Below are 9,608 nucleotides of genomic sequence, written 5' to 3'. Positions count from 1 at the left end.
AATCTAGTTTCCATATCATCCTCTTTATAGTTTTAGCATATCCTTGTTGTAATAATTTTAGTTAGGAATGTGACATCATCTTACTTAATCTTACTGATGACTATCCCTTTACCATTGTAAATAAATTTAGTGTTATAAAGCACTAAATTTTTGACATTCTTTTCATTTACTGATATGGTACCTTCATTTCATAATCTAGTGACCTCATGAATAAGGTTAGCTAAGATTTCAATCACATTATCCATTCTTCATTATCAAATTCATAGTAAAACATAAACTTAACTAGGCCAGTGTCCTTCAAATATTTATATCCTTGTTGATAAATCATATCTTGGTTTTAAATATGGTTGAATTCCTCATAAATACTTTCTTCTCCTATGGTTTCAAACTTTCTTCTAAGATAACTACTCACATCTTCTAGATGAATAATGTTTTCAAGCATTTTTTACAATGTGATGCTAGGATGATCAATTAGAGGTTTAATAGGGTTTATCTTGATCTTATGTCTTGCTTCATCTTCTTCATTATGTATCAAAGACTTGTCCATTTTTACACTTTATTCTTTAACACAATTCACTAATAAAATCTTTTCTTAAGAGTGAAATACCTCACTTCAATGCATAACTTAGGGCTTTCTTGACATAGGGATGATGATGGAAACTAAGCCCAGAGGCTCACCTAGCTACCCAAGCCACTTGCAAGAGTAAAAACAATGGAGAAAACAACATGAAGAACAAAAACCAAAGGAGATAGAAGACAAAAACACTATATTTATTCATTAAATTACCAAATACGTGCTTGACTATGAGGCCTTTTGGGTTACAACCAACATTAAAATCTAGACTTTGATGTTCAATGATGATCTTCACATTCTAACCCTTCTTCTTACTCTTCCTAATCGAATCTTGATACCTAAAACTCTACGCAAGACCCCTTTAAATACTTGAATGGCCACAAGTCAACCTATTATAAATTACTAGCTAAATAAACCCTTACATTAAATGCATAGCCAAGCTATAAGTCAGTTCTCCACAAATATTAAATGCAAATATGAAATTAAATATATGCAAGATCGACTCAAACTAGAACTAGACATACATAACTTGGTTGAATAAGAACCAAGGAAAAAATTGGCACTCAACAATGCTCAACACATACACAAACTTGACACCAACCATGTGTTGGCATTAAGTTAGTATTGCCATTAGTGACAACAATTATCCATATTAGTATAGCTATCAAGCTCAAAACTTAATTTTCTACACTCATCGAGCATTCTAGTATTAACCAAGCTTTGAAGAGTTCAACAATTTACACTAAGAAGACAATGGCTACTAAGTGAATCTAGGCAATATGAAGATCAGTAGTGTCTACCGAGCATCACAGTGTCTACCGAGTAGTAAGCTTGTGTCATGAAGATTTAGTGTAAATTGAGCATTGGAAGCAGTAGTGTTTACTGAGTGAAGCAAGGTAAACTCAGTATGTAGTATCTGCCAAGTGACACTACATCTACCAAGTCACCAATGGTCACCAAGTTCAGAACTACATCGAGTGATTAGTATGGATCGAGCCTTCACTTCTACCAAGTGCATGATGATGCCGGGTAATGCAGTGAACACCATGTATCAAAAGGTCACTGAGTCAGTTCAGTGAACCCGAGTTATTTACTATTGGTCCAACTTTGTAATGTATTTGTTCACTTGTGTTTTGGCTGACCTTGTAGTTTTGTAAATTTGAAAGGTATATATGTAAGGTGTATTGTGAGATATCACATGTATGAAGTAATAGTGAAGTAATATGAAATATTTTTGAGAAGTACATGCGAAAGATTATCAACAGCAATTCAAGGAATACAACAAGGTCATTATAGAGGCATAAAAGTTATATCCTTCATGGAGAAGATGGGTATTTGGAAATACTCCCCTATTCAAATTCAACCTCAAATTCATGCAAATCTTCATGCCAAAATCCAAGTCAGATGGGAGAACATGGTGCAAACTATAAAAGACATCTTTGAACAATAGTTGAGATAGTTAGTACCTAATCTGACTAATGTAGGAGTAAAGAAGACAACAAAAGAGCATGAAGATAGAATGATTCTAAAGCTTAACTCATGTTTTATATTAATGAATAACATAGAATCAGTGGTTAAGCATGCCTCAAATGTCTAGAGAGATGTATATCATCTCAAGAAACCATCAGATGAAACTATTGTAATTAAAGATGATGATAGTGATGATGATGATGATGATGATGGAAACACTCCTTCCATCACAGTTACTAAAGGTGAACTACATGCTCTAATGGAGGAGAAGGAAGAAGAGGAGGAGGAAGTAGAATAAATGGATAAAGAAGGAAAGGAGGAAGAAGCAGAAGAGGAAGAAAAGGATGAAGATCATCCAGTCAAAATTGCAGCAGAAACAATTGCATCTCTTCCTCAAACTCCACCACATACTATCACATCTGTGGAGATAGCTTCTACTATTGAGATTGTGAGAACATTAGAAACATCAATTGCTTAATCTTCACCAGCCATCTCCTAGCTCCAAGTGTCTGCAATGGAATTGTCAAGCACTTCATCTATTGAGCTGACTGTTACATCCTCAGCTACTGAGTTAGCTCCCTCTGCTTCTACATCTTCAATTAGTACATTAGTAAGTTCTAAAATTTTGTCTTCATCAATTCTAGTAAGCTCTATAGTTTTTTTTTTCATTAGCATTGTCTACATCTACTTAGATTCCAGTAAGTTTAGACACTTCTATGGGTATGCTAACATGAAATCTAGTGCATCAAAATTGTAGGTTGACCCCTCTTCCAGCTCCTCTCATCACACCAAGGTGAAATATCTAGCAGAAGTGCAGGCATTAATTTTAAGAGAAGAAGCAAGAATAAGAGAAACCTTGATTGATATTCAGAACATGATCTTGCCAATAATGGATACAATGTAGAAACATATTGCTCATTGCAAGACATTGGTCTAGGATCAAAACTTCTCAGTGGCTGATCACATGATCAAATTATCAGTAGAAGTTCATATTTCTCTCTCCACCTACAAAATTTTGCACGAGAATTGGGATACCTCATTCACCCTCATTCTTAAGGTACATCAAGAATTTCTCTCTCATTTTGATGTAACTATATAGATAGTATATGTAGCCCTTTCACATTACTGTCAAAAAGGAGGAGATAGATATCAGTATAAGTGAAAGGGGGAGATAGCACTCAATATAGTCAGCATGTATATGTGTATAGCTATGTACATAAGTACCTTTGTATATACATTATGTGTCATCAAGGAGAATATATGTAAAAATGTATATGCAACATCTTTACAAAGATTAATTTTAAAAAACCAAAATTTAGTGAGTTAGTTTATGTACATATGTTTTGGCTCATAAGTGTTTTATCACTAATGCCAAAGGGGGAGATTTTTGGCATTAAGTTAGTATTGCCATTAGTGACAACACTTATCCATATTAGTATAGCTATCAAGCTCAACACTTAATTTTCTACACTCACCAAGCATTCTAGTGTTAACCAAGCTTTGAAGAGTTTAGCAGTTTACACTTAGCAGACAGTGGCTACCAAGTGAATCTAGGAAACTTTTTGGGAAGTGTGTCTACTGAGCTTCACAGTGTCTATTGAGTAGTAAGCTTGTGTCATGAAGATTCAATGTAAACCAAGCATTGGAAGCAGTAGTGTTTACCGAGTGAAGCAAGGTAAACTTAGTGTGTAGTATCTACCGAGTGACACTACATCTACCGAGTCACCAGTGGTCACTGCGTTCAGAACTACATCGATTAATTAGTATGGACTAAGCCTTCACTTCTATCGATTCCATGATGATGTTGAGTAATACAGTGAACATCGTGTATCAGAAGGTCACCGAGTCAGTTCAGTGAACTCAAGTTATTTACTATTGGGTTCACTTTGTAATGTATTTGTTCACTTGTGTTTTGGCCAACCTTGTAGTTTTGTAAATTTGAAAGATATATATGTAAGGTGTATTGTAAGATATCACATGTATGAAGTAATAGTGAAGTAATATGAAATATTTTTGAGAAGTACATGTGAAAGATTATCAACAACATTTTAAGGAATACAACAAGGTCATCATAGAGGCAAAAAAGTTATATCCATCACATAAGGTGATTAGTTCATAAAGGATATTATCAGCAATTAGTTGTAAGTAGATCCACTAATTCATCTTAATAGGTGAATCAGTTTCTAAATCCTTTAATAGGGTAGACATAATAGTCTTTGTGTAAATCTCTTAATTGAGTGCATACTTCGTTGTATGTTTGTAAATCCTCTAACAAGGTGGACCTAGCAGTCCTTTGTGCTCCTAACAAGGTAGATCATTAGAAGTGGTCAATGTAAGCCTTAACAAGCCAAACTTATGTTGTAGTATTGAAGTTTGATGGGTATCATCCCCACCCCAATTTTACTTTCTATTTGGAAGATTTTTGGGTCACTAAAATATTGTGTTGTGTGATGAATGTTTTAACTTTCAGTATTAATGCATGCAGTAGCATAGATTGATTTATGGAAAATTTAAAAGCAAGAATTTAAAGTTATTGATTCACCCCTCCCCTCTCAGTAACTTGTCATATCTTGAATATTCCCAATACTATGAACTCAACATCAACTATAAACTTGACATCAACTATGAACTCGGTGTCAACCATGGACTCAGCATCAACTACAAATAAAAAACAACATGAAAGATAGAAATGCAATTGAGGATGCTCTTGCATCAAACTAGGGTGTAAAGAAATGATTCTCTTGAATCATGCAAGTGTCACAACTTGAGCTAAATCCAATTTAGATTGAGAAATCCACGTAGCATCTTCAATTGGTCTATTCTTCCACTTCACCAAATACTCATAGTATTCTTTTCCTCTTGCAATTTTACCAACTCTCTAACCCAATACCTATTCAACCTCTTCAATATGCTTCTTAGGATAATCATTTGATATAGCAACTTCATCATCTGACTCATGGTACTTATAGAAATTAGAAACATTGAATATAGGAGATATATTCATGTCATCAGGTAACTCAACTTCATAAAAATTACCACCATCAAACTTCCTCAAGATCTTACAAGGTCCAAACTTCTTCATCTTTAGCTTACTATATGTTCCACTAGGAAATCTACCTTTCTTCAAATGAACCATAATCTCATCACCAACTTCAAAAACATGATGTCTTCTAGAATTTTTAGCATTCTCCTTATACTTTTGATTACTTTGTTCCGACTTCAACTTCACTTTCTTATGCAAAGAATCTATAAAATCAAAAAATTCTACCCCTGTAGCACTTCTCTTTTCTTCACTAACAACATCCCTCAAATATGTTATTCCTCTAGGATGCATTCTAGTAACAATCTCAAAAGGTGTTTTCCCTGTACTTCTATGTACAAACTTATTATATGAAAACTCAACTTGTGTCAACACCAACTCCTAGTTATTTGGATTATCCCCAACTAAACATCTCAGCAAATTACCCAAGCTTCTGTTTACAACCTCTATTTGTTAATCTATCTATGGATGGAATGTTAAATTGAACTTCAACTCATTACCCATATTCTTCCACAAAGTCCTCCAAAAATAACCAACAAACTTACTCTCTCTATTGGAAATAATACTTCCTAGTAATCCATGCAATCTAACAATATCTTTGAAGAAAAAGTTGGCAACATGCTGATAATCTTACGTCTTCTTACATGGTATAAAATGAGCCATCTTAGAAAATATATCTACAAAAATAAATATGGAACCATACCCCTTTGTTGTCTTAGGTAATCCAAGAAAAAAATCCATGCTGATGTCACTCCAAGGTTTCTTAGGAACATAAATAGGTGTATATAAACTAATATTCTGACTTACTCCTTTTAAAAATTGAAAAAATCCACAAATCTTTACAAATTTTTGAACATCCTTATGCATCTATGGCCAATAATACTTATCCTTCAGAAAACTCAATGTCTTATCAATTCAAAAATGTCCATCCAGTCCACCACTATATTTTTCCTTAATAAGATTAACTCTCATATCACTTCTAGGGATACACAACTAAATTCCATTGATAAACATACCTTCATGAATGAAATCCTCATCATACTTACTCATGTGATCTGATAGATTTGGTGCTCTACACTCTCTCCACACCTCATAAAAATCAAGGTTAGTATCATACAACTCCTTCATCTCATCAAAACCAAGAACTTTAACCTTTATCTTTGTCAACAAAGAAAATCTTCTACTCAATGCATCAATAACTCAGTTAGTGACTCCACTCTTATGCTTAATCACAAATGTGAAACTTTGCGAGTACTCAAACCACTTCATATGTCTCTGATTCAATTTATTTTGACTTCCCAAGTACTATAAAGCTTTATGATCAGTATATAATACAAAATCATTAGGAATCAAATAATGTCTCCACTTCTTCAAGGCCTGAACAATTTCATAAAATTCTTGATCATACACATAATACTTCCTTCTAGCATCATTCAAATTCTCACTAAAGAAAGCAACAGGTTTGCCATCTTGGCTCAATACAACTCCTATTGCACTATCACTTGCATTACATTCAACTTGAAATACTTTATTAAAATCAAGCAAAGGCAATATAGGTAACTCAACAAAATTTTGCTTCAAATTCTCAAAACTGTTATCAGCTCCATGTGTCCACTTGAAATCCTTTTTGTCTCCTCTCATTGTCTTATTCATAGCACTACAAACATAACTTAAATTCTTTATAAACATCCTATAAAAACTAGCCAAACCATGAAACAATCTTACCTCACCCACATTCTTAGGTGTAGGTCATTCCAAAATTGCTTCAACCTTTTCAAAACCTAGTCTCAAACCATTAGCTAAAATCACAAATCACAAATACACAATCTTCTCTTGCATAAAAGAACACTTTTTCAAGTTCATCATTAACTTTTCCTCTTTCAATCTCTGCAATACTTGTCTAACATGCTTAATATGTTCTTCCTTAATCTTAATGAAAATAAGAATATCATCCAAATAAACAATAAAAAACTTACCAAAAAATCTCTTGAAATCTTGTTCATCAACCTCATGAAAGTACTACATGCATTAGTCAAACCAAAAGGCATTACCAACCATTCATACAAACCATCTTTTTTCTTGAAAGCAATCTTCCATTCATCACATTCTTTAATTCCCGATTTGATGATACCCACTCTTCAAATCAGTCTTAGTAAAGTACTTTGCTCCACTCATAAAATCCATTATGTCATCCATCCTTAGCACAGAAAACCTATATTTCACTGTGATCTTATTAATAGCTCTTGAATTAGTACACATTCTCCATTCTCCATTCTTCTTAGGTGTTAATATAGCAAGCACAACACATGGACTCAAACTTTCTATGATCAAACCTTTCTGTAGAAACTCATGCACTTGTTTGTTAAGTTCTTCATTCTCTATAGGTGTAAATCTATATGGTTCTTTATTTGGAAAACTAGCTCCAAGAATCAAATCCACACAATGACTTATACTTCTTATTAGTGGTAAACTATTAGGAATATCCTCTGTAACAATATCTTTATACTCATTCAACAAGTTTTCAATTTTTGCTGGTACTCACCTTCTACCAATTTCTATTGCTCGAACATCACAAGCTGTTACTTGGTCACCACTATTTTCTATTACTTAGATGCTCTTGGTACAACTTGACCTCCTAGGATTTATAGCAAAAGAAACTTGATTATTCTTCATTTCCTTTTCAAATTTCTTTCCATTAATCATGCAAATTCCCGCAGTAGTACAATTAATCTCATCTAGACATTCAATCAAAGGCAACAATATTTTCTTTCTCCCATTCATCCAAAGGGTATATTGATTCAATCTTCCATAATGTATAGCATATCTATCATATTTCCAAGGTCTACCCAATAAAATATGACAATAATCCATAGGCATAATATCACATAGAATTTCATCAAAATAATGTCCAATCTTGAACTTCATAATACATTGCTCACTTACCAATATCTTATGCTCATAGTGTTTAGGATGCTCTAGGCTTTGTAACTACAACTTTGTAACCAGCTCCTCTGATGCCAAATTTGTAGAACTTCTACTATCAATGATCACTTTGTAATATTTTCCAAGCATCTTACATTTGGTCTTGAAAATACTTCTTCTTAGGACAAGTTCCTCACCACTTTCCTTATTAAATAAGGTTCTTCTCACCATCAGATTTTCTCTAGCCCTCGGTTCACTTGGTGAACCCTCAGTGTTTCCTTAAACCACAACATTTTTATTACCTTGTCCATTTTTAGAGGATCTATATCCTTCTTTACCACATATAAAACAATTACCATGAAAACCACCTCTAGAATAAGAATGACCTCTTCCTTGGTAAGAACCAGTACCTCTTCAATAAGAATCACCACCTTTCTACTTGGTCTTTTCTTTGTCATCACTCTTCCACTTAGATTTTCCCTTATCTTGCACAAAATTTTCAGATCTTCCACCTTCTCCATAAGATCTACCTCTACTTTCTAGAATCTACCACCTCTACCTCTTTGTCTTTGATCATGATTCTTTGTCAAGATCTCCTCTTTCAAGTCATATTGATATGCTTCCTCCACACTTTCAAATTTCACAAAACTTATCTCATCTTGAATCCTAGATCTCAATCCATTTATGTACCTTGCAATTTTCTCAACATCAACATCCACATGTCTAGATCTGATGTCCAATCTATAGAATTCCTCAATATACTCCTTCACAGTCATGTCCATTTGTCTCAAATTTGGCATCTTTCTCAAAATGCTAACTTGGTAATCATCAAGAAGGAACTTTTTCTTCACCTTTTTCACCATTTTTGGCCAAGTTTTGATCTTATCCTTTCCTCTCTTTTATCTATCAATTTTCAAATGCTCCCACCATACTAAGACACGACCCTTCAACCTAGTAATTGCAATTTTCACCTTCCTATTGTTAGGAGTAGTTTCATACTCAAAGAAATTCTCCCTATCAGAGATCCAATCCAACACAACATTGGTATCCAATTTTCTATCATACAGAACAATTTCTACAACAAGCTTTGAATGTGCCCTAGACAATACTCTCAATAATCTTTTCTCATCTTGATCTTCTCCAAGTTCTAGATTAAGGTTTTGTGATACTACTTCATCATCACTCACATCATCAAGATGTGCTCCTCTCCTCTGGGTTGTCTCTACAACATCTAACCTAGCTGCAATTTGTCTCAATGTATCCAATACAATATTCTCAACATTTCCTCTATCCTAAACCATCTTTACAATCAGGTTCCTGCAAGATCATAGCCCTCTATAAGTTGTAGGTCAAATCATTAAATTTACTACCCTAAAACCAAATCAACTTAGGGTTCTACATGATCTAATCTCCACAAGGATGAACCTCAAGCTCTAATATCACTTGACATAGGGAGGGAGATGGAAACTAGGTCCAAAGGCTCAGCCAACTTGCTAAGCCACCTATAAGAGTAAACATAGCAGAAAATACAATATGGAGAATAAAAAACACGAGAGATAGAAGATAAAAACTCTTTATTGATTCATTAAATTATGAAATACA

This window comes from Cupressus sempervirens, chromosome 2, assembly GCF_028749045.1.
Source record: "Cupressus sempervirens isolate cs-2001-9-10 chromosome 2, ASM2874904v1, whole genome shotgun sequence".
NCBI classification, from domain to species: Eukaryota; Viridiplantae; Streptophyta; class Pinopsida; order Cupressales; family Cupressaceae; genus Cupressus; species Cupressus sempervirens.
This window is presented reverse-complemented; position numbering follows the sequence as displayed.